Source organism: Columba livia, chromosome 1 (assembly GCF_036013475.1).
Source record: "Columba livia isolate bColLiv1 breed racing homer chromosome 1, bColLiv1.pat.W.v2, whole genome shotgun sequence".
Classification (NCBI taxonomy): domain Eukaryota; kingdom Metazoa; phylum Chordata; class Aves; order Columbiformes; family Columbidae; genus Columba; species Columba livia.
Genome location: NC_088602.1, coordinates 136,514,682 through 136,539,276, shown reverse-complemented (window position 1 = coordinate 136,539,276; position 24,595 = coordinate 136,514,682). Strand labels below are relative to the sequence as shown.

General features: G+C 42.7%; 1 long non-coding RNA gene across 1 annotated transcript; it reads left to right on the top strand.

Moving 5' to 3' along the window:
• Positions 1 to 12,075: 12,075 nt before the first annotated feature.
• LOC110362253 (uncharacterized) lies at positions 12,076 to 24,587 on the top strand. Its single transcript, XR_010466632.1, has 3 exons — positions 12,076 to 15,845; positions 16,849 to 17,011; positions 18,418 to 24,587. It is a non-coding gene; the product is annotated as an uncharacterized LOC110362253 (long non-coding RNA).
• The last annotated feature ends 8 nt before the right edge of the window (positions 24,588 to 24,595 follow it).

The window sequence follows — 24,595 nt, the reverse complement described above, 5'->3', positions numbered from 1 at the left end:
GGAAAGGTGAACATGGCATATGGCAAGCAAATTGTGAGAGTAGAGAGGCTGAGACTCAGTATCCCTTGCCTTGGAGCATCAAGGACTGGACTTTAGACTTGCTAAAATTGATGCTGCTTTTTTAAGTAGTAAAATAGTTCCTGTAGGTGTGGGGCTCAAACCTGTGAGTGGCTTCCAACTTTTAGATGAGAAGGGAGTACAGCATGCCTAGCATAACTTTATTTAAAAGCACACAATGGGAAAATACTTGTAGGCAGCAGCAGTGTCTACTTAACCAATTGATACAGCTGGAAAAGCACAAACAACCTTTTGAACTCAGACGAGTGCAGAAGCCATGCGGTGTCGTCTTGTCTTGTTACAGCTCTTACAGCAGGATGGCTTGAAACCCACAAACTACTTTGCGTTGGCTCTGCAAACTCAATGGCCATGTATCTAGGAATGAGGTCTTGCTCTGCTGTTTTTTAACAAGTATTATCTTCCATTTGTAGATGTGTTTGCAGTGCGCTTTGTAGTAGTTTCCAAGCCTTCTGTCATGCTTCATTGCCCAGATCCCTTCCGTTTTAGCAATGAATAGAGTATGCTTTGGATAGAGTGAGAAGCGGTAATGTAAATCAATGCTCGTAAGCATGCATATGGAAAGACAAAAAATGTGTAGTATCTCCTGAAATGCAGTGGCTTACTAAAGCCTGCAGTGTGTCCTGCTGGAAGTATACTCTGAAAAAAACAGAAAACCAGGTGTGCAGAGCTCAGTGAATGTGCTTGAGGTTATTGACCGCTTTTGGACAGAGATGAATCTGTATCCAGGTAAGTCTGTTTATATTGCAACCGTGATTGGCTCTGAATAATTCAAAAGTTGCATTTCTTTGATTATGTTCAGTAATGCTGAGAAACAATTAGCTGTGCTCAAATCTCCATTTTTCATTGTCAGTGTCTCCCATGTTCCTTTCTTCTGCGATCTCTAAAAACATAATGGCATGTCCTTGTTCACTGATTGCAAAACTATCAAAAGAGTGAGTAGGTGGTGGGGCAGAAGTTGGAGTTGGAGATGAGAACTTTTATTTAGAAAATATAATTCTTAAGCAAAGGGAATGGGTGCTTGACAGCTGACTAATCTCTCCTAATGAATTTGCATCCTGAGAGCTTAGTAAATATTGCCATGTAACCATGTATGAATCATCAGTGTGCTCTAGAATGATGGGAACACTCTGAGATCCCTTGTCACTATGAGCTGAAAGTGGCCAAAACCACCTCCCGAAGCACAACATCAGCACAACATCTGCCCCAATCCAGGGATCCAAAGCCCTCGGAGCTACCTGTGCATTTCAGGTGGGGAAGTGACAGTGAACGTTTCACCTGTTTGGATCCCTCCTTAGTAACTGTTGACCAACTGGCTTTGACAGCAGTAAATATCATTTATTTGTTCTCTAGTGTCAGATGAGGCAGAGTATTTTCATGTTGCGTACCTTCTCGATACTCTGGAAATAAACTTACTAGAACTTCGCATAAACGTGTGAGGGAAGCTTAAAATCATTAGGTTTTTAAAACTTCTCTGGAGACTTCCTGTAATTCTGAGCTCATAATTAGCTTTTCTAGCTAAATTGCAACAGAGACGTATGGCGGTCTATTACATAAATGCCTTTTGATAAAACCAGAAGCCGTCTAAAATGCCACTCTGTGGCTAAAAGCAGGAAAACTTGTGAACAAATGTAGTTCATCCAGAAACAAGGACTCTCACCTTAAAGTATTTGTTTACCAACTGGAAGCAGGAAACATCGAAAGAATCATGGAGTAACTTCATTCTCATGTGATTTCGTGATTGGACTCACTTGAACCAGGTACACAGGTAAAGGTGGGTAAGTGTCATTCAAAGCTCACCTGAATCAAATAGGATCTTTTTAGGGCACCCATAAGTATCTGTAAAGACAAACATGGCTTATTTGTTTTACTTCACTTCTAGCTTTAGACACAGTATTTTTCCTGCAAGTCTATACTACATTTACACAGATAGAATTCTGAAACTGGAAGAAAAACCCCACTCCTTAATCTTTATCTGCAATGCCAAAGAACACAAATCTGCTTTTTTCGTTTTTCTTTTTTTAAAGATGGACTCAATGATCAAACAAGGGAGGGGAATCACAAACCTGTAAAATGGAAATCATGGCTGTCTTGGTTTTTCCTGCTGCCCCTGCCTAAGGTGCTCTCTTGCCACTCCTGCTTCGAGGCAAAGAGGAGTAAATGTCCAGTAATTCCCTGTCCAATTTCTAGCAGGCCTGTCTGGAGGGGGTTAAGGTCTCTGGCAACACCCAAAATGGCCTAGAATGGTTGAGTTTTATGGCCTCTACCACAAAGCTAATATTTTTTCATAAGGTTGGTTGGGTGTTTGTTTTTTGTTTTGTTGAGGGGGAGGAATAATTATTTTTAATATCTGTTAAAGCCCCGGCATCTGGAATCAAGTAATTGCTTGGCAATTTTAACTTCCTTTCAAGACATGTTGTTATTCCAGCCACCGTCTTTGCTGCAAAGGCAATCTAGATATTTTTCCAGTATCCCCAGAAAACTCAGCAAGCAGCAGGTGACTTAAAAGATAATATTTTGGGTTCTCTTAGGAGGTCTGATTCATTATTTTGAATGTCTGAAGCTGGTGGTGCTGACAGCCCTGGGGTCCACACCTTTGACAGCTTGCCAGGCAGTTTCAGAACAGTTTGTGTTGACACAGGAGGAAGTCTGGTGGTAGCACCTTTTCTGCGGAATTGTTCAGCATAGTGCAGTTTTCCACCCTTTTCCTTTGACTTCCACTATATTCCAGGAGAAGCCTGAAAACTGGCTGTTGGCGTCTTGAATCTTGTGCAAAATATGGGAGATGTTTTCGTTTGGTCTGTTGCAATAAATATGTTGTCTGTTTCTGGAAGACAGAAACACGGTAACTGGGTGTTGGGAAAGGCATAAAATGCATATGATCAAAGAAAGGAGCTCGTGTGTTCCTGTGTGTTTAAACCGATGTCACTCTTGTGTGACAGCCAGAAATAGCACGATCATGGTAACACACTCTACACAGTGATAAGAAGCCTCAGGGCATGAGATACACTAATTTCCAAGAAGTGTTCACTTTACCTCATTCTTATGAAATAGGATCCTTTTCAACAGCTCAGCCCTTTATGCAGAGGTGGTTCTGTGTTAAAGGAGGATGCACACTTTATTTTTGGTATGGAGGAAGCCGAGTGTCATCACTGAGATTTTGCAACCCCCTTTTGCCTATTCAGTGGGGTGAAATGGCAGATGCGTAGTGTGGCTTAACACAAATGATGGAGAAAGTCAAGATTGTGGTATCTGTAATAAACATCAGAAAAGGAGTTGGGTCTGTTTTCATGCCTTTTATTGCATTTTTTTTTTTTTTAAATCCATAATTTTACTGATTTTAAACATGCTGGTGTTTATTTTTGAGTTGCTGCCTCAGGTTTTCTTTCTTTTTCTCTTGTTTAAAAATGAATGGGGGAAGACTGGAAAGGACAAAAGAACAACACCTGAAGGAAAAGCTGCTTCTTTAAACCTTGTCTTTACTGGCTTCTCATTCTCATTCTGCTTTGCACTTAGGAAATTATTTTCACTTCCCACATCACTTCCCTCCCAAGCCCTCATGTTTCCTCTGAGATATTGCCTATGTGGGAAAGTTTAAACGTGAAAGCCAAGGTATGAATTTATACCAGGGTTAAATTGGAGTTTAACGACCCATGTGAATGTTCTCATTTGCTACAAACTTTTTATTTTTTTTTCAAAGTATGGTTTTCTTTTCCTCTTTAAAGCTTAGCTTCTGACTTTACAAACCGTTTAAACTGGGCTGGAAGAGGCTGTAGTAAAAGGAGTTGGGCACTGACATAGTTACAGCTGTTTATCTAGCAGATAAAACTTTCCTGCTCAGACAAGCCCTCACTATTTCATCTTTTTTATTTTTTCCCTAGGGAGAGTTAAAAACTAGGAAGAAAGCATTTATTTCAGTGGTTTCAAAGTACCATCTCTCCGTTTTCCATTTCAACTTATTTGAAAATGAAGAAGAAAATATTAAACTCAAAGATTCTGTTTTTGGACGAAAGATGTTTGATAAAACTTGAAATTATGTTACATTTTGGTCTTTTCAAAATTATTAGCTATTTAATAAAGAAAAGGTCACTAGATTGAGTTGGAATATGATGCTCTGTTGTAGCAAGGCTTTGTTTTTAAAGCTGCGCTCTGTAGGAAGACAGGACACAGTGCTAGAGCTGCCCATTTTGGCTCTTCACCTTTGCTAAATTCATTGTGAGACCTGCAAATCATTAAATCCATCTGCATCTCGCTCCAACCATTAATAAAAACATGGGGCACTGATTCAAAAGCGATTTTAGAAATCCTATCAGCTGATACTACTCTAAGCTGCCCTTCATGGCAAAGGGACTGAAATCTTTTAGCAATGTACTGCGTTTAGAATTTTTTTGCCCCTCTGCCTTTTTTTGGTCAAATGTAGGAGCCTGAGCAGAGGTTTGTACAAACACTGGGGCAGGATGGAGGCCGGCATGCCAAGTTCCAGCCTTGCATGGGGTTTGGCTTTGTTTTGTTTTTTAAGGGGGTGTGTTATGTGCCAAACAAGGAACACAAGGTTCATAATGGACATGCTGACAGAACCTTATTTATGGCGCCTGCTGCTGCTCCCAGGCTCAGCTTTTGCATTCAGCCGGCGTTGCTGGCTTCCCACAGCAGATTTTCAAACAAGTTGCTGGAATAACCTCATAATGTTTTTTGTTTCTCTCAATGGGCTCGATTTAGCCTTGCTGTTTGCTGATGTGACAGTTTGGGACGGAGCATCCTTCTCCTGGCACCAGCACCGAATTTGGTTCAAAGCACTCCGTTAAACCCAGCGCTGTCCCTCTACTGCCCTCCAGAAATACAGGTGCTCTTGCTCTGTCTTTATATTATACAATTCCTATCTGCTCTGCTGGAAAGAAGGAAAAAATCACATTTCCACGTCATCAAATGTGGATGTTTCTCATAAGGAGGGTTAATTCAGCCCTGCCTGAAAGTGACTGGGAAGATGCAGAGGAGGGGGCAGCGTTGCAGGAGAGGCTCGCTGGGCTGGGCTGGGCTGGGGGTCTCTGTGCACCTTATTCAGCCTTAAATGGTTTCAGAGGTGTTAAAAATGGGGCAATAGTTCTGTTTGCCCTTCTTCACGCCTCTTTGTTGTTTAAAGTGGGCCCTGAAGATCTCTCTTGAAAAAAAACCTCGTAAATAACCACTAAAACCCCCGTGCCTTGCTTGTGCTGCAGAAACCAAGAGGCTGTTGACTGATGGGGGTTATGAAGCAAATTTACAGCCAGATGACTCTTACCAATTTTTCTTCCCAGCTGTCTTTCTTTCTATGTTTGTTTTACTTTGGCAATTAACTAAACAAATTGCTGTCTGAGCAGTGGAGCTAATGGACTCTGGTTTCCTTCAGGTTTCTCTGCAGTTCCCTTGATCTCAGCTTCATCCTCTGCCACGTGGTCCAAGGGGAAGGCCAGCGAGGAGCCAAATGGAGCTGGGCTTTGGGTTTCCCTCCCTCATTGGGGGCACACTTTTGGATTTCTGTGCTTTACTGAACTTCTAGTTCTAAAAAAAACTTGAAAGGAGATAATTTTCAAGGCATCCTTAACATCCCTCCTCTTCCAAATGCTCTAAACTGGCTAACAACAGGGTCAGGCATTTTTGGCTGGGCAGAGGATCGGGTTCTTGGGGGGGACAGGCATGCTGCAACTGCACAAGTTTTGCTTCCTCATGACACCAAACTGGAAGGTTAGTTCCTGGAAGGTGTCTTTTTAAAAAAGGCTACCTGTTTTCTGCATCCCTCAGGGGCCATATGGGTGAGCTGTTCCTGCTATTTCTAAGAGCACTTGAGCAGAATAAAAAGCCACATCCTAAACAAAGCATTGTAGGCTGCCGCTGTTGCAAAGAAGCAACAAAAGGAAGGGAAAAAAGTGGAAAACTACTTAATACTGACCTCTTTAAAATAAATGAGATACCAAGATAGTTGCAATAGTACTTATGTTCATTCTTGATTTGGTGATAATGTAGACAGCTTCCTTTCACTTGGGTTGGCCCATGGGTATCCAGGGGATTCAACTTCTGCCTCACTTTTTTCATTTTATGCCAATCTTCTTCCCACTGTAGGTGAAATCAAGTGTTGCCCAGAAACCACAGCTCAGGAAATGCGTTGTCTTGTGTGCGAAACCAATTATAGCAGAGTTATTGAGGCTTCCACAGAGAGCCAGCCGTGAGCCTGCCTTCGTGTCACTGAGGAATCATATGACTGACTCATCAGTGATGAAGCTGAGACTTTTGACAGGGGATGGAATATAATCCCTAAATGTTTAATATGCCAGAAATTAAAGAAAAACAATTTGTCAGATTTTGGAGTGGGTTGAGACTTGCTCCAAGACCCTGGTAACTATGTGTGTGACTCATGTCAAGGTGTTCAAGGGTCTCTACTGAGGCTTATTAGTGTAACAGGAAGAAAAGCAGGGGGGTTGGAGAGGGAGGGCAAGGCAGCTCTTGAGGTTTTGAGTGAATTTAACACTAAGGGAAGTGGGGGAGCTGGGGAAAAGGGCTGTGCATGCCCATTCCTTACAGTCTGTCAGTGCGCCAGAGTCTTGTACACATTCTTAGCTCTCTGATAAGGGGTCTCCTCTGACCAGCAACACAAATTTGTGCCCATTAGTTAGTGGAGTTTTTGTAATATTCATTGAATGCAAGATGAGGCTGAGCAGCACACTGTGACCAATGTCTACCTTATGCTCTTGTGCAAAAAGGCGCAGCACAATAAGAATTAGCCATAGACTATAAATTATGTTGAACGTGGGGGAATGAGAGAAACCCAAAGCAACTTAGTTTGTATAAACGCCTCTTGCCTGAAACAAAATTATGCACAAAATAAAGCCAAAAGCCTTTAGCTGAGCTCAGTAACCGCTCTTATAAAGTCTTTGTGAGGCTGCATTTTCAAAATCAGATCTCAAAAGTAGATTTTGATGCTTTGATGGGGCATCAGATAAACTATGAATAGCTAAGTTTTTACGAAAAGTTCATGTTCTTTACTTGCCGTCCTCCAGAGCTTCTGGAAAAAAAACCCTACTATTTACTCGAAGACCCAGCTATGGGTCTAGGAGCCCTACTTCTGTCTTTAACTATTTCCCGCCCCGCCTCCCACCCCCCGCCTCCGGGCTGTTGTGCCTGGATGCTTTTATTTGCATACATAATGTTTGTTCCTGCAACAGTCACTGCTCTAAAAGTTGTCATGGTAACAGATTTCGTTGTTGTTCCCTTTCGAAAGCAGGGCAAGAGTGCTGGGCTGGCTGCTGGACCGGGAGCCAGGAGAACCGGGTTTCAGTCCTGCCTCAGCCACCGGTGTTTGCCTGAGTTGCCCTTGCCAGGCACCAGCAAAGCATTTCAGTGTTTGGGTTTTTTGTTTATTTGAGGGTTTTTTGGGGGGTGCTTGATGTTGGGCAGCCACCCAGACCCTGCCTAGCAACCTCCGGCATCCAAGATATTTGCCTAAAGGACTCTTTCCACACTCGTGGGCTTTCTTCACACCTTGCTGTCCACCCCTGACCTGCACCCCACCTTGCCCACATGCCAGACGGCCTCCGGACCTCCCCACTTCCCCAAATTCCTTTGTAGCTCCTGCCATTTACCTCTTGGTGTCCCCATTTCCCTTCTGACCCCTAGTCTGTTCTGAGGCATTCACCAGGACTGGTTGACTTTGTGGCTGCACCTCTGTTCATCTGTAGACAAGCATCAGGCCACTGGGCAGATGTTGACGTTTTTTCCAAGACTAGCTGTATGGAGAAAGGAATCTGGGTACGGTTCTTCTGCTATAGAAACTCACATACGTTTTATTTGTTTATTTTGTTTCTACCTACTTGTCTATTTCTCAGATATGCCTGGCCACTTCAAAACAATGATGATCAGCTCGCATTAAATAAACTAACCTCATACTTCTTCATATCAACAATCCTTGATTGGATCCTTGATGGATCAGCCTCTTTTATTACTCTGTCATTAGGTCTGCGAGAAGTTGAATTTGTGGGACTGGGCCACCAAAAAAAAAAAGCCTGTGGTATAAATAGCTTATCTCCCAACTCTGCTCCTGTGTGTCTGCCAAGTGATAATTGGGGGGAAGAAAAACCCAACCCTCATGATACCCATTTGGTACATGACTGACAGATTTACGATAGGACGCAGTTTCCTCCGTTTGTCTGGCAGCGAGTGGCGGGGCCGTGCGATTGTGTGTCCGCCTTCTTGCTGCGAAGGCTTCCAGCTGGATTCAGAGGACAGGAAATGATTTAGCGAAAGGCTTTCGGTGACAATTAACAGAATTCCTGCTGATAACTCTTTTTCTCTTCTCCCTCAGAATATTTTTACAGCAAGCCCTAAGTCCTTGCAGAGTGGCATTGGAGGTGGGTGGTTACAAATACTTGATGAGTGTGTCATGGAATGGCTTTTATTTCTGTTGAAAGTATGATTTATTTTTTTAATCTTCATCTCTTTAGTGTTCTAGTTGGTGATCAGAGCAACATAACAGATTATTTTTGTTACCAGATGGTCATACCCTAAAACCCAGCCCAACGTGGCCTCAAGCAAAGGAGACCTATTGTCAGAGTAACCAAGAAAATATTGGGTAAGATTGCCCAAGAGTCTCCTGCTAGGGAGGGTGGGGAGGCAGTTTATGCTCATGCCAGGAGCGCTCCAGCTGCATGGTAAACTTCTGACTTTGCCAGGAACAGCCAGAGGCTCAAGTTAAGTCCTGAGTTCGCATTTACAGTGTCAACTTCAGAGCATATGTTTAAAATAACCCTCTGTGTTGCGTTTCTGTGGAAGGCATCTCTCTCGCAAAGTGGGAAAAGCAAATATTTTAAGAGTTGTCTTGGATGCAACATTGGAAGCCAATCATTTCTTAGGGTTTGGTGGTCTTCAAACCTAAGGCTTTGTTTCTCACCACGGGTGAAAAAACAGAATGTGAAATCATCGCTATCGGTTCTTCTCTTAGAAAAGGAGGAGGAAAAAATATTTTTGAAGAGTTGATACACATGGGAATTAACCAGCTCTGTTTTCAATAGATAAATTACAGTTCAGGAAATTAAATTATAAATTAGATGGATATTTGTCCTTGGGAATTTGACACCTGTAAACAAAAACCTTTATTTTAAGAGCTTGAGGAGCTACTGTAGGCTTTGGAAGTTTGAAGGGTTTGTGTTTGAATACTTCTTTTCATCAGCAATGTTTATTGCACTGTACTCTCTAAATGGGAATTTTCTATAAAAGGGTGGAAAAAAGTGAGGTTGGCATTGTAAGATGGATCAGGTTTTTCTGCTGATTTGTTCGTGTTTTCTTGTAATGAAGTTCTATGTGGGAAAACAGCCTTTAATTGTCTGTGCAGTCAGCAGAGTCCAGGCAAACTGCTTTTATCTGCTTGGGAGTTGGTTTGAATACTGACAGCTCAGATCTTTTGATGTGCTGTAGCCTGGCTGGTGGTTTTCCCTGTGCAGGAGCAAGCCCGGGAGCAGAGGAGAGGGAAAACTCCAGTGGTCACATAGGGTGGGAAACAGAAGAGTGATGAGACCATGGAAACTATACCGAGAGCAGGAAAAATGACAGCAACTGGAAGAGTTAAACGTTGCAAGTGGTGCAGCAGAGTCTATGGTCCTAGTCTGTGCTTCTGTAACTTGCATTCTGAGACAATTTGAGCTTCGGCGAGGGAAAAGTGTTTTCTTTCAAAGTATACAATGATTTAAATAGTATCAGCTACTCAGGGAACAGAACACCTTGGAAAATTGAGCTAGTATTTTGAACCTCAGAAATTGTTTAGTAAAAATCCCCTTTGTGCTTTTGCAGGAGTTTCTGTGTTCCCCTTCCCTCCCCGCACCTGAGTACGGACAGATAAAAGAGGGTCAAACTCTTGCTGTTTTGCTAACTGCATTTTTTGCTTTGAATGACACAGTCTGTTTGATTAAACTCTAATGATGTATCCTGGGCATGCATTACTGTCAGCCCTGTTACAGCACCATGAGAAAGGACAAGCACTGCAGTTCTGCCTCACCAGTGTACAGTGGAATGTAGGCACAGAATCACAGAACAGTTTGGGTTGGAAAGGACCTTCAAAGATGATCTAGTCCAACTCCCCTGCAATGAGCAGGGACATCTTCAACTAGATCAGGTTGCTCAGAGCCCCGTCCAGCCTGGCCTGGAATGTCTCCAGGGATGGGGCATCTACCACCTCTCTGGGCAACTGGGCCAGTGTTTTACTACCATCACTGTAAAATGTGTCTTCCTCATGTCCAGCCTGAATCTCCCCTCCTTCAGCTTAAAACCATCACCCTTTGTCGTGTCATAACAGGCCGTGCTAAAAGGATTGTGAGGAGAGACCAAGAAGAGGTACCCACCTCTCTCACCTGGGTGACCAGCACTGAAGCAGCTAAATTCAGAATTTGGCGAGCTGATGGCACCAGTGGGCTGGAGTGGGCCAGATGTGCTGAGCAAAAGAGGCACCTCCTGTTCCCCTTTCTCCTCACCCTTCAGCACAGCTGGAGAGCTCCCAAAGATCCCCCAAGCAATCTTTAGAGAGTTATTATTATAATAAATGGTGGAGTTTCCTCTGTCAGGCTATCGGGATGTAAATCTGGAGCATTTCCACTAGGCCAAACTGCTGCTGGGCAGGTATCAGGGACTGTAAATGTGTGCCATCCCAAACCCAAAACCAGGGGCTCAGTAACCAGAGGTGGAACAACAGGTTTGCAAATGACCCTGTGCAGTGTGGCTTATCCAGGCACTGCTGATAAAGGATAAAATTACTCTGAAAACAATGCAGCAGCTCACAGCTTTGAACCTGCTGGTGGGTGAGGGAGGGAGCCCTCCTTCCCCAAACCAGAAACCTCAGTCCTAGCCTGGCAGAAACAAAATTCCTCTGTCCCCTGTTTGCAGTGCTGGCTTTCATTGCTGGACTTCTTGAGGAGCCACTCTGCAGCAGGGTAACCATGCTGTGCTTCGTTTCATCACCCCTGATGCTGCTGCATCCTCCCTCTTGACTTGGTGCAGCTGGAAGGAGGAGATGAGCTGGCAAAGCCAGCAGCTGCTTGAAATGCTCCAGACCTGTCTATGCACATCCTTGCTCCCAAATTCCTAGGGTTTTCAGAGCAGCATGGCCAGAATGCTGAAAAAGCTTCTTTTTAATCTCTCAATCTTCACTCTGTGTGTTGTTGCCAGTGCAGGTAAATCAGAGGTGCACACTCCATGCTCTGTAGGCACTAGTGTTTCCACCAAGGTAAACAAGAGGTAGTCTAGGTAATTACAGAGGACGATCTGAGTGAAACATCTTATCTCTACAGCTGATTCCTGTGACACAGGAGCAGGCAGGGCAGGCAAACTTGCCCTGCCAGGAGATCAGGAGCATTTCTCCTTATTCAAACAACAAGAAATGAGATTCATTGGTCTCTGCCATGGCTAAATTCCAACTCAAAAAGTTTTGTCTGACTGAGGTTTGTGGGGAGTAGTGGTGGGGACTGGCTCACTCTCCATGCTCTGACATCAATTTTGTATACATGTCCCAAATTTATGTGGCAGTTCTGCCCACAGTATGTCTGAGGCTTCAGGTTTGGTTTGGGAGCTAGCAGACCGCAGCGCTTGGCATCGCTGTATTTCTCACTCCTGGTGATGAGACACTCCAGTGTTTGCTCAGGTCCAGCCATTGAAGTAGGACAATACCTTCAACAAGCCCCAATGAAGGTTCTACTGTGGGAACAATTTCTTATGCAGCTAAAAATCTGTGTGGAGTTGGTTTTTGGTTTTGTTTGTCTGTTGTTTCTTTTTTGTTTGTTTGTTTGTTTAAAGCAGGAGGCAACCCAGTTGAAAACAAATAGGATTGCATTATATCATAGAGAGCAGAATTTGGCAGGCAGGTTACAAAGCAGTCTGAATCCTACTGAATGAATATGTCCAACAATACAGCAGAGCCTGACTGCTTCCTGTCATGGATATGTTTTAATTTGGTGGATTTTCTTTGGGGAAATCAAGTTAAGATGATGATAGTTGGCTTTGCTTTGCAAGCTGTTTGCCAGACTGTTTTTGTAGCTTGCTTTACGAACTTAGCTTTTCTAAGCAAGTTAAATGGATTTAAATCCAGTAAGTTAAAACCAGTTAAAGTTTAGCCATTGTCTTCAATAGTGACAGGAATGCAAGAATGGCAACACTGGCTCAGACAAGTGATTCATCTGGCTCAGTATCATCCCGCTCAGTCATAGCCAGAGGTGGATGCCTGAGGAGAACTAAGAACAAGGTACGTATGCAGTGATGCTTCCTCCAGCCAGTTCAGGAAATCCATGAGCTGGATAAGGTGTCTGTTTTTACAGCAATTTTTAGTTGATTTTTTGGTGAACTTTCCTAGTCACCCTATGAACCTACATAAACTTTTGGCAATCCACCACATCCTGGAGGAAAGGGCTCTGCAGATGCGCTGCCTGTTGTGCAAAGGACCGTGCCCCTTCGCTTCGTCCTGTCTGTGGCCTTGCTCTGCACCTCTTAGTTGTATTAGCAGAGCAGGGCAAACATCGGTCCCTGGAATCTCTCTGCATGCCAGTCCTGATCTGGCAGATGTATTGGAGAATGTGCACTTAGTGTTGTGGGTTTTGTTGTTGGTTTTGGGGGCTTTTGTATGTTTGATTTTAATGGAAGCTGGTTTACCACTGTTGCCCTCTGAACCTTTTCATGTTCTGATGTACATCATTTTTTGAGCAGAGGGACAGAACTGCACTTCCACGTGAGGTTTGGGACAACCTTAGGTTTAGGCAGTGGAGTACAGCTGCTGTCTAGTTTCCTTCTCCTCCTTTTCTCCTCCTTTTCTCCTCCTTTTCTCCTCCTTTTCTCCTCCTTTTCTCCTCCTTTTCTCCTCCTTTTCTCCTCCTTTTCTCCTCCTTTTCTCCTCCTTTTCTCCTCCTTTTCTCCTCCTTTTCTCCTCCTTTTCTCCTCCTTTTCTCCTCCTTTTCTCCTCCTTTTCTCCTCCTTTTCTCCTCCTTTTCCTTTTTCCTTCTCCTAAAAGAAGAAAAGTGTCAAACATTACCAACCCTGGCATCCCTTTGACTGCTACCAAGCATTGGGACCATATGTTAGATGCTCTGGAAAGAACATTCCTCCTCTTCAAGGGTTGAGCTGGCTGCAGTCCAGGCAGCTCCCTGGCAGGAGCTCTTTGAGGAAAGGCTGGGAGAAATCTTTATCATTTCACCATCCCAGGACAAGTACAAGTTGGAGGGGGTTCCTCTTTTTAGACACCTCAGCCTGTAATTTTGGACTGGTCAGAGACAGACCAGCTTGTGGGAGCTGGGAAGCAGGAGGGGGCTTTCTTTTGAGGCAGTCACTGGAACTGCTTTTCAAGAGGTTTCTCATATATGTCTGCATATGAAGGAATGTCATCTATTGAGCAGGTGGCAAACAAACATGACACCACGGGGAATGCAATTATTTGGACCTCGTCAACATTAAGATTATTCACCAACCGGGAGTTAGAGATTTCCTTCTCCCCCTCTTTTTCCCAAAATGTGTTAGGCCAAGTGATTTTTGGTGGACGGGGCAGCAAATCTGAGGCAGAAGGTGGAAGTTGGCTCTTCAAATGCAGTAAAAGATGTCAGTGAAGCAAAAGACGTTTTATTTACCACAGAGTGTTTTTAGAGGATGTGCAGCAGCCAGAAACAAATGTTTTGAATGCTCATCAGTAAATGCTGCAAAAAAGAAGTGCCACAAGCCAAATTATTTTCCACTCCAAGTCATATTTGCTTCACTTTTTTCTTGTCTCTAATCCAAGCCATGAGCAGTAATGCCTCTATCTCCCAAATAACTGTCACATAAATATAATTTTTAAACTTGTTGAAGAGCAGTCATGGCTTGCCTATCCTGCCTGCCATTGCCTTCATCCAGGTTTGGAGTTGCTGTCTTATCCCTGGTGCTCTTGAGAGGAAGCACAGAGGTGAGTCCATCACGGATGTGGAAATGCTATTGCCCTGCAGGTTTGGCAGCAAGCACCTGGGCTGCAGAGCTGAGGAGCGAATGCTGATGCCCATCACACAATTGTCAGCTGTTTGCTTATGTCTCACTGTGAAGACCAGGCAACAAGGACTTAGGGGACATCACTCTGGTTCTGGCCTTGTCTGCCTCTTGGTTTCCATAGCTATGGAGTGAAAAATGGTAGTGCACACACATATTTGGGAGGAAAAAATACCCACAAAACACTTTCAGATCAATAAGGGCAACATAATGTGGAAAAGGCTACAGGGTTAAATTTACTGCTGGTTTAGAGACTTGGGACCTTCAGGCAACACAACACCCCTTAGGGTGTGATACTAAAAAATAAATTAGTAACCTCATTCAGCAGCAATTACTAACTCTGTCTTTTGTCTAGATGGGGAATTTTAGTTCAAGCCCTTTACGGCAATGTTACAATGCGTAATTATACGACTTGTGGTGCAGTTAGATAGATGCAAATCATCTGGGTGTGCTATCTCTCCATTTAATCAGTGATTTGTTTACCACTTGGGTACAGAGAATACTTTTATTTAAAATCAGTTAAATGCATTTCCATTAAGAGCATCAGTGGGAAATAATGGAACAACTGATTTGTTGCTAGTTAAAAGCATCCAAGAGCAATCTAGTGTAGTTCATTTACTTTGAGCTTTATGCAATACACAGTCAGCTATTTCCATGCACAATACAAACCACACATGATTTCTCATGTTCTCTGTTTATGGTCTTTCCCATTAATCTTTAACTTCATTAGGAACACATAAGCTGGCTCACTTACATCCTGGGTGTTCTCTGTAATTTAAAGCCTACTTTTAATGTTTTGGGGATATCTCTCTTTGCTTTTAACATTATAATATGTTACAGATACACTGGTATGTTTCTGGAAATAAGTGTAATAATTTTCTAGCAAATTCGGTCAGGGAACATAAATTATCCGCTTTGCAACTGATAAGCTGGTGTGTGATGAGAGTATAAGGAATTTTGTCAGCAGACGAGGCCGCGTATGTGGGGTGCCTGGGGTAGACCAATGGGCACCACACTCAGAGGAGCAACCTGAATCAAAGCCCATGGAAAATGGTAAAAATTCTTCTGTGTTTCTGGGGCTAACCAACAAGTGTATTTGGCCACCATTTTTCCATGATTCTTTCATAGCCCTTACCTGAGGTCGTATGTAAAGGCTTGGACTGTCTGGTCTGTGTTTACACAATGTCCAGCACACAGGGGTTCTAACGACTGACAGGGGCTCCAAGGTACTACTGCTCTATGAAGAATAAATACCAATTATTTATTTAGCAGCTGGAGAAAAACAACAAGTTTCCCTTCCTCTACACAGTAACCTATAATTTCTTTTTACAGGGAAGGGAGGGACGTGCGTGCCCGTCAGAACGCTGCAAACACCGCAGTTCTCGAAGTCCTGGCTGGGCCACCACTGCACCTACCGCATGAAGTAGGTCATTCTCTGCCATGTGTATGACAGCCTCGCAGTAGGGTTTGCCAGCTTTTAATATAAACTCTCTGAACTTAAGCATTAAAAAAAATAAAATCCATACTTCCATGCTAGCTGTAAAAATCAAAATGAAACTTGTAACGCAAAATAAACCACAGCAATCCCAGGACTTGTCCTGTGGTTCTGCCCCACACACGTAACTTGGTGGGGGATAATTTACCAAGGAGGAACAAGCCGACCTGTCATAACCTGCTTTTTCTAGGCTGTCTCTCATTCTACAGGCTTTCTGAACATTTGTTTCTGATTAATAGACGCTGCAACTGGATGTGGATGATCTGCGGTAAGAACACTATTAATTCAATTTTTTCTGCAGATGACTAAAGCAGTCAGTCAAGTCTGCATTTTCTCTTTCTACAGGATGAGTTTAAAACAAACCAGCTCCCCGCTGTTGTATCCCTGGGGTTTAATGTATGAGATCCAGTGAGGGTTCCTGGTGGTTTGAGCACTGACTTGGGACTGTGCCTTGTCACTGCCTTTGGAGATATCGCATACTGCTCTTTTCAATAGCGTTTGAGATTCAGATGTGGACCTCTCAGACTTTTCAAAGGGTAGCTAGTCAGGTTAAGCACTGGTGTCTCATTCTTCTCTGCTGGTTCTTAAAACAAATACGTCTTCCTAAATGTCTGCTTCTCAGTGACTAAATTAATTCATAAATCTCTTCTAAGGTAGCTCTTCCATTCCTTACCCGTGCTGTACCTTGCTTGGTTAATACTTCATTTTCTTACACGGAGGTTGTCAAGATACCTTCATTAATGTGGTGCTTATGCACTGTGGGAATGGGGGGATAAACTAGTTTTCTGGACGAGGTAGCCAAGAGGACACTTTTATTTGTCAAAATACACTGAAAGATTCTTGCTGCTGGGGAAAGGCTTCTTTTCTCCACCGCTTCCAAAATCCTCTGTGCTCCCTGATGTTTGTTGTTGATGAAAAGGAGAAATGAATGACATGAGGAAGCAGCAGCAGGCAGATGTTACCTGGCCCTGCTACGGGAGGATGGAGTGGCCTTGCAGCTGTTGAAGAGGTTGAAAACAGAAGGTAAAGAAGGGTAATGGGTAGGAAGAGATGAGCGAGGACTAAATAAAAGCTTGGGGAGCAGCTATGCCGCAGATCAGCAGTAGTTTGGCAGCACACACTGGGAGGAGGGGTAGGTTCATCACAGCATTGACACGCCGCAGAGTTGTTGGTTTAGGGGGTTTTGTTTATTTGTTTGGGTTTTGTTTGTTTGTTTTTAATCATATCACTTTACCAGAAATGACATCAAGTATAATCTGCCACCTTTGCAGTGTTGGAGAGCGGTTCAGCAGGGTCTTTGCTCGGCTCTGTTCTGCAGCATCCGTGGAAGCAGTTGCCTGTTCCCCTTTGGTGGTATCCAGACAGGTGCTACACAGCCCCAGCTGGTGGAGGTGCAGTCCAGGGCATTGCTAGAGGCTCTGGTTGCCACGGCAAGTATGTTTTTCTCCTATCTCTAGATAGCAAACTGCACTGTTGTGAGAAAATGGGCAGAAATCAACTTTTTTTTCTTTCCTTTTTTTTTTTTTTCTTTGGCAACTTGTTTTTGCCTCTATACTCTCATTTTCCTCCCAGAAATGTTGCACCTCTAGTCAATCTGTGGGTGAATCTCCATCCAGCCTGTGCCCTGATATGATCCACTCCCACTCCACGCATATCTTGTGAGCACATTCTTAGCGCTTGCAGCTATTGATAAACCACTATGCAACAAGCATGAAATCGCCTCTTTGTATATCTATGTCCTTGCCACTGGAAAGATAGCTGTTCCCATAGGTGGAGTCCTGGTTGTGAAACAGAGGTGCTAATTGTGCTGATCTCAGATAGCAGCCTTGACTTTTATGTTTCCCATCTGTTTTCAACCAGCAATTTAATGTTACTGCAGCGCACTGAGGTGATAATGCCAAATGTGGTGCTCAGTGTATTCATATGCTTTTCAAAATGTTGTTCTTATTAGTCAATTCCAAATGTTCCTTTGTTGTCATATGCGTGGACAGGAGTTGGACTCGATGATCCTTGTGGGTCCCTTCCAACTCAGGACATTCTATGATTCTAATGTGGGGGAAAAAAATGGTAGTATTTAATTTTGGAAAACTTTTTAAATAAGAAAAATGGATTTGAAAAAAAAAAAATCAAAAGCACAACCCTTTTAAAGCAGCCCTAAAATGCAAAGCTTCCACAGGGTTGCAACATTTTTCCTCATGCTCTGCATCATAAAACAAAACTTGAGAAAGGTAGGGAGGTATTCTTCAGGTACACTTTCCAAGCTTAATGATTGCAATAAAATTTCAGCTATACTGTAATTCTGAAATGAGAGAGTTTTCACTTATTTTAATATACTAGCTGTGTTATTTAGGAACACTAAATATTGCCACTTTATCTAGCTTGCAAATATAATTGCGTTTTTAGGTTCTTACTAGAGCCATCGTTTTCCTTAGACTTTTATTTATTGTGGACGTTTTGGTGAAACTTTTGTAACTTTTTTACTCCAAAAGTAAGACCATGTGTTTCAGTGAGATATATCAATTGAAATGTTCATAATTGCCTGTATGTTTTAATATATAATTATTTTAAAGAACTGCTGTGTATTAACTATGCTGTCACCACACTGCAACCACTGCCGTAGCATCAGCCTTGCAGCGATACGGTATTAATGACAGGACTCAAAACACAATTGCTTTGTAATTACAGTCACCGTACTCTACAGGTCTGTTGACTTTTCTCTAGGTTATGGTTAGGAGTGGCTAGGACTGCAAAGAAAAGCAGAAAAGGCAGCTGAAAAATGAGGTTATTTGTTTTCATTTTCTTCAATTAAGATGATTTACTTTTTTCCCCTGCACTTTCAGGTTTGAATCTTCTGAAGTGACGACAGCGAGCGAAAGAGAAATATTCAAACAAGGTATGTCTATCTCTTTATTTTGTAGGGACAGGCTTCATTTTTAGGCAGCCAAGAAGAGAAGAAACTCCAGGAGACACTGCCTGATTAACAAGTCTGCGGGGGCTGGCAGCGAGTGCTGCAGGGTTGAAAGCAAACTTGGTGTAATTGTTGGCACTCGTTCCATGTAGGAATAGTAAGTTCATTTTTTGTGTGCTTCCTGATGCTTGCTCTGTGGTTGTGAGCTGATAGAAGGCAAAGCTTCGGCTTCCTGAACCCTCTAAATAAAGCACCCCTTCTATATAGATGTTTTCAAAGAAAGGCACATTGTACTCTCTGCTTTGGTCGAGTTTTCATATTTGGCTCTTTGAATGAACAACTCTGGTCAATAAACAGTTGGAAACTTATTTCAAAAGGCTTGAATGTATTGCAAGGAAAAATATCTTCACTTGAATGGCTTGGAGCAGCTCTCAGAAGTTTATTTACATAGCTGTTGCATTGTGCCACAGTTGGAAGGGCATCCAGGCTTCCTCTTTAATCTTAAACTCCTTTTACTTAAATCATTAATTCACAAATAACTTCAGTCTTCATTTTTTCAAAGTTTGTTTCTTTCAAGAGGTTATTACAGCAAACTAGTGATTATTTAAATGCTTGAATTAATACATATATTAGCTCTTATAAATTCAGACGTAGTGAACAGCAAGTCGGTCAGTCCCCATCCGTGTGTGCAGGCCATAATGTGAATGAGTGTTCCTAGATGGTGAGGATGTAAAACTCATACCTGTGCCCTAGTGAAACCCCAAAAGGTCACTTGTGAAAGTTGTTCATTTTCAGGGCCACCTCCAATGCTAAGAAAAATGTATTTCGCTCCAGTGGAAAGTCCTTTATAAAACTAGGCATTATGGATTTAGCTAGAACTTCCTGTTCCTACAAAGCCAGGTTGAATAAAGTGGGTAGGCCAGCAGTGAATGAATGCTCCATATTCTGGTTTTCTCGGTCTCAGTCAAATAACGATGCTTATTTTGCATGATTCATTACACTCCTGGTTTATTATGTTACTAAATCACATTTATCTCTGTCAGGCCTTTTTTCTCAGGGTATTCTGTGTTTGTGTGGGTTTTTTGTTTGTTTGTTTGTGTGTTTTGTTGTGTTTTTTTTTTTTTTTTTAAACCAGGTGCTTAATATTTTGTATGGCACCAATACCAACATATTGTTTAAAACAACATCAATCAAGAGTTAACTCCCACAACGATAAAAAAGGCAAAATGAGTCCCCACAGCTAGATATCTACCAAGAAATCATCTAGTGCTCTGACGTTCGCTATAGGCAAAATAAAACAAAGCACTACCAGCAATAAATCAATTCTTGTGTGCGGGTATTGTCAAAATAAGCTTTTCTGGCGCTCTCTGATCCAACTTGTAGGCCAACTAGTGCTGTCTTTTATACATCCAAGTGTTTTGAAAAGCCATTGTGCTCAAGGAAGAGCTAAGCTGTCTCAAACATTAATATCCACAAGGTAATGGGAGTCTCCAGCTTGTGTGGGAATCCTCATTAGGTACTTCTAAAAGCCAGACTTTCCTCAAGTAAGGTGTTAATTGTATGTTGCTTGAGAAAAGTATATTAAAAATATTCCAGCTACAGATGGGCTTTAAAATCAGAGTTGCATTTTAAATATCAAAATGTCTGGAATTGTCTGATTTACAAAAAAAATCCTTTCTGCCTTTCTTTCTTCATTAGAAAGTTGAGAAATAAACCCAAGGCTTTCATATACTTGCATGCTAAAGCTCTTGGGTGCCTGCCTGGCTTTTGGCCTTATCCCATCTACATCTATTGTATTAAAACAGTTAAAAGCATTCTTCTCTTCCCCCTTTTCCCCTGCAGCTGGAAAGCACTGTCCTCTGCTTTCATGAAAACAAACATCAATGCTGCCTGTTGTATAGACCTCTAGTTGGTCCAGTTTGCTTTCACTGAAGTGGCCTATAGATCTGTAACTTTGGACAAGAGGTAGGTTGTGTAGGTGTGGGATTAAAGTCTTTCCAATCAGACAATTTTCAAATCCATAAAAAACTCAACTTCTGGCAGAGGCCTCACCTGTTCAGACAAGGTGAGCAGGAAATTCAGATATCTAAGACGTGAGAGGTAGAAAAGGAGCAAGCATATGACAATGCGGGCCTTTTTACTTGAAGAGATTTTTCAGCCTGAGGTCATTCTAACATTGGATATTTTCACATCTAAAGTGGGTGATCAAGGCTATAATGGGGCATTTCTATGGACCTCTGTGGATAGATTGCTTCTCTTCTGTGCCTGAGCACTGGAGTGAAAATCTAGGATGTAGAGATCACAGTAAAATTTCCATGGATTAAAATTCTGCCAATTTTTTTACATAGAGATCTAGTTTTAGGATATCACTGCAAACATCACTAGAAATATTTCCTTCTCTGAAAATAAGTAATAGATGAGAAATGAAAGTTGAGTAAGAAATACTCCTTCAGTTTTACAAGGTGCAGAGTAATATGTGCGCTGGGGCAGTCTGTCAGCACCAGCTGATGATTTCTGCAGCTGGGTCCTGTTCCACGGCAAAGCCTGTATTCCTAGCTGTGGAACAAAAGATTACCAGAGATAACTGATGGAAAACTTATTCCAGTTATTGACTAAGCAGCCTCACCTTCACCCTGCAGCTAATTGCAAGGTTAAAAACTGTAGTAAAAACATCCATATTTGTCAAGCAATTTGGTTTATTTCTGGTCCAGATAAATGAAGCAATATTCCATCGCCATCTCTGACTATGCTTAATTTTTTTTTCTATGTAGACCTGTTATGACAAAATCTCTTTCATTTTAATTAAATTTTTCCAGATAGTATCTTTATAAAACTAGCACTCAGAGAGGCACGATCATTATTTTTAATAGTAGAGGGTTAATGCTTGTTAAAAGCGCTAGAGGAGCATTTGTCACTACTAAAGCTTTCTGTATGCAAGGAGAGGATCAGCAAGGCTTCATCAGATCTGCTTTTCCAGTGTCATCTTCACACAAATTTAAGGCCTCGTCTACAAAAGTGGGTAAGTACTTGCTTATTTTCAGAGTACAAATAATCTAGTAACTTCAGTGTATGTTGTTGGCCTGTTTCAATGAGACAGATTTAAAAATGAAGTGTTTGCTTAAATACTTGGCTGCCTTTGGGCTTTGACCTTTACTTTTTTTTTTTCACGAAGAGGGGAAAAAAATGTTGATTCCACTCTACCCATTTGTAGTTAATAGCCATCACTGCTCAGAACCAGATTGTATTTTCCAGTTGATTTCATATATATATCACTAGAGAGCTGTGAGGTGATAAGAGCTTTCAGCCCCCAGCACGCTTCAGCCTGAGCCAAGATGAACAAGCCTAGAAATGAAGGAGAAATGCAGCCTGCACCTTGATTTCCTTGGGGAAAAAAGAGGCAGAGACGACTGCAAGTGTAGGACTCTTATCAGTTTGAGCTTTGCCACAGCAAGCAAACGCTAAATATTTTCTAAAGTGACCTGAGTTAACCTTCTTGCAATGCCAAAACACACGGGCTCCTTTTGGTTGCCCGCAGGCAGGTGGAGCTGTCAAGGGCATAGCAGTCCTGCTTCCCCGCTGACAACCCACAGGGGTGCCTCAGGTATCAAAGGACATTTCAAATGGCCCCAGTAACCTGTGTTTAGGCAACAGAGTTAAACCTTTCCTGGTTGTCAATGGTCTCAAATGGGGATTTGCTCCCAGGCCTGCAAAGGACAGGCAAATTTGCTGCTCAGCCAAGTTTTGAAGTCCCTCCTCAGGAAAACTCCCACTGACCAAAGCATGCCAGGATTTCATTTACTGTTGGGAAACATGAAACCTCCCTAGCTGAAGTATCTTAATTAGGCCATTAAAGCCTGGTATAAAATGGCTGAGATAAACAGGGTCAAGAGGGACAAGAATATTGCCAATGTGCTATAAAGCGTTTGCTGCTCAGCCCCAGGGTTCAAACCATCCACAAACACATTTTCATCACACCTCTGTGTGGTGGCTCCTGGAAGGGACACTGGGTCAACGTTTTTTGCTTAGCCAGCATCAAGGCAGGGAGCCCCAGGTTCTCTCTCTTCAGCGCTCAGTGCCCTGCTCTGACTTTCGGTTTCTAATTCTGCTATGTTATAACTTAGTCCAGCTTTGGGATTTACTATGTGTGTTTTGGGCAGTTTGAAATGCTGCATCTTCAGTTTTCCTTTGCAAGGGCTCTGGCACTCATTCGCTTCATATTTGTTTTTCAGAAATGTTTTAATAATTGTGGTTAGTCCAGGAGACTGAATTGAAAGAATTTGGTAAAGTGGCAGATCTAGGGCCTGTGTACGTATATGTAGAAAAAGTAGAATGCAAATGCAGATCTCTGGTGGTGTCTTTGTATCCTGGTGGATAAAAAAAAGAGACAAATCCAAAATATTTACCATAAAAAAAAAACAAAATTGGGAACTCTAGAATGGCATTACAGCTTTTTATGTGCGTGTAGATGGTAAAATTACTTTTTTTACTTTGAAGAATCAGCATTTCTGATGTCAAGAATTTATGTTTGGAAGAAGTGAGATAAGGTTGGAAGCTGTAGATGTAGGAAATTAAATGCAAGTGTCAAATCCTCAGCTTATTACTCGCTTCTAGCAGTCCACACAGTCCTGCAAACAGATTTGTATTCTTATCATTTGACAGTATTTGGTCATGCTCTCAGACCTGGGTAAGTCGTTGTTTCTTTTTTTCCGAGCCCAACCTGTTGGAAAAACACACGGGGTATTGGGAGAGTTGTCTCATGGAAGCAAAATATAGCAGAAAAAAATAGCAAAAGTATAAATATTTTGATTCTTAAGGCCTTTGGTGGAAATTACATTTTTGTTTAAAGAATGGACAACGTTTTTAAGAATAAGAATCCTATGCTGGCAATAGCCTTTCGTTTGCACTAGACACTTCCATCTACTGCTGGATGTGCAGTTTTGTGGGCTGGTACTTGGTCTTGAGCAGTGAACTGAAGCAGTGTGGATTTGCACAGGGAGGCTGCGGTGTCCCCTCTTTCTTTGGGAGAAAAGTCTTCCAGAGTGCTCTCTGTTTTGAGGTGGCTATATTGTTTTGTTTTGTTTTCTTTTGTTTTGTCAAATCAGTGGCAGTTTTCTAATGGAATCATGTGCTATGGGAATTCCTGCACTGGATTGCAACATAGTTAGCTTTTGATTTAAGAAAATGAAGGATTTGTAGTTCCTGAATTTTGTAAGCCACAAAACAGAGGGTGTCATAAGCTGGCGATTAAATTAAGCCTAGTGCAACTGTGACGTCTTGGCAGAGGAGGTGGCAATGGGGAAGGGACACCATCCCATCCACTGCTTCGGCTTTTCCTTTCTGCGCCCCTGCCATGCTGCCTCCCTCGGATTACAGCCCCAAGGAGCTGCATCCAACTTCGCACCCAAGGGTGGCAAGGGAAATATTGAGGAGTTATGGGGGTCTCAGGAACATCTCTCCAAGCTGGTGAGTGATCAAAGGTGGCTACTGCATAGAATCATAGAATCATTGTTGTTGGAAGAGACCCTCATGGTCACTGAGTCCAGCCATTAACCTAAATCTAGCACTAACCATGTCCCTAAGAACCTTGTCTACACGTCTTTTAAACACCTCCAGGGATGGTGATTCAACCACTTCACTTCCCTGGGCAGCCTTTTCCAATGCCTGACAGCCCTTTCTGTGAAGAAGTTTTTCCTATAATCCAACCTAAACTTGAGGGCATTTCCTCTCAACCTGTTGCTTGCTACCTGGGAGAAGAGACCAACACCCTCCGTGCTAGAACCTCCTTTCAGGTAGTTGTAGACAGCAATAAGGTCTCTCCTCAGCCTCCTTTTCTCCAGGCTAAACAGCCCCAGTTCCCTCAGCCGCTCCTCATCAGACTTGTGCTCCAGACCCCTCACTAGCTTCGTTGCCCTTCTCTGAACTTTCTCTGGTGCCTCAATGTCCTCCTTGTAGTGATGGGCCCAAATATTGAGGAGTTACGGGGTTCTCTGGAGCACCTCTCCCGGCTGGCGGGCGAGGAAACGCTGCTACCGCACGCCCCTCGCCAGCCTGACCCACAGCCCGAGGCACGGCCGCGCTTCGGAGGTGACGACCCCCCTGCCCGGGGGGTG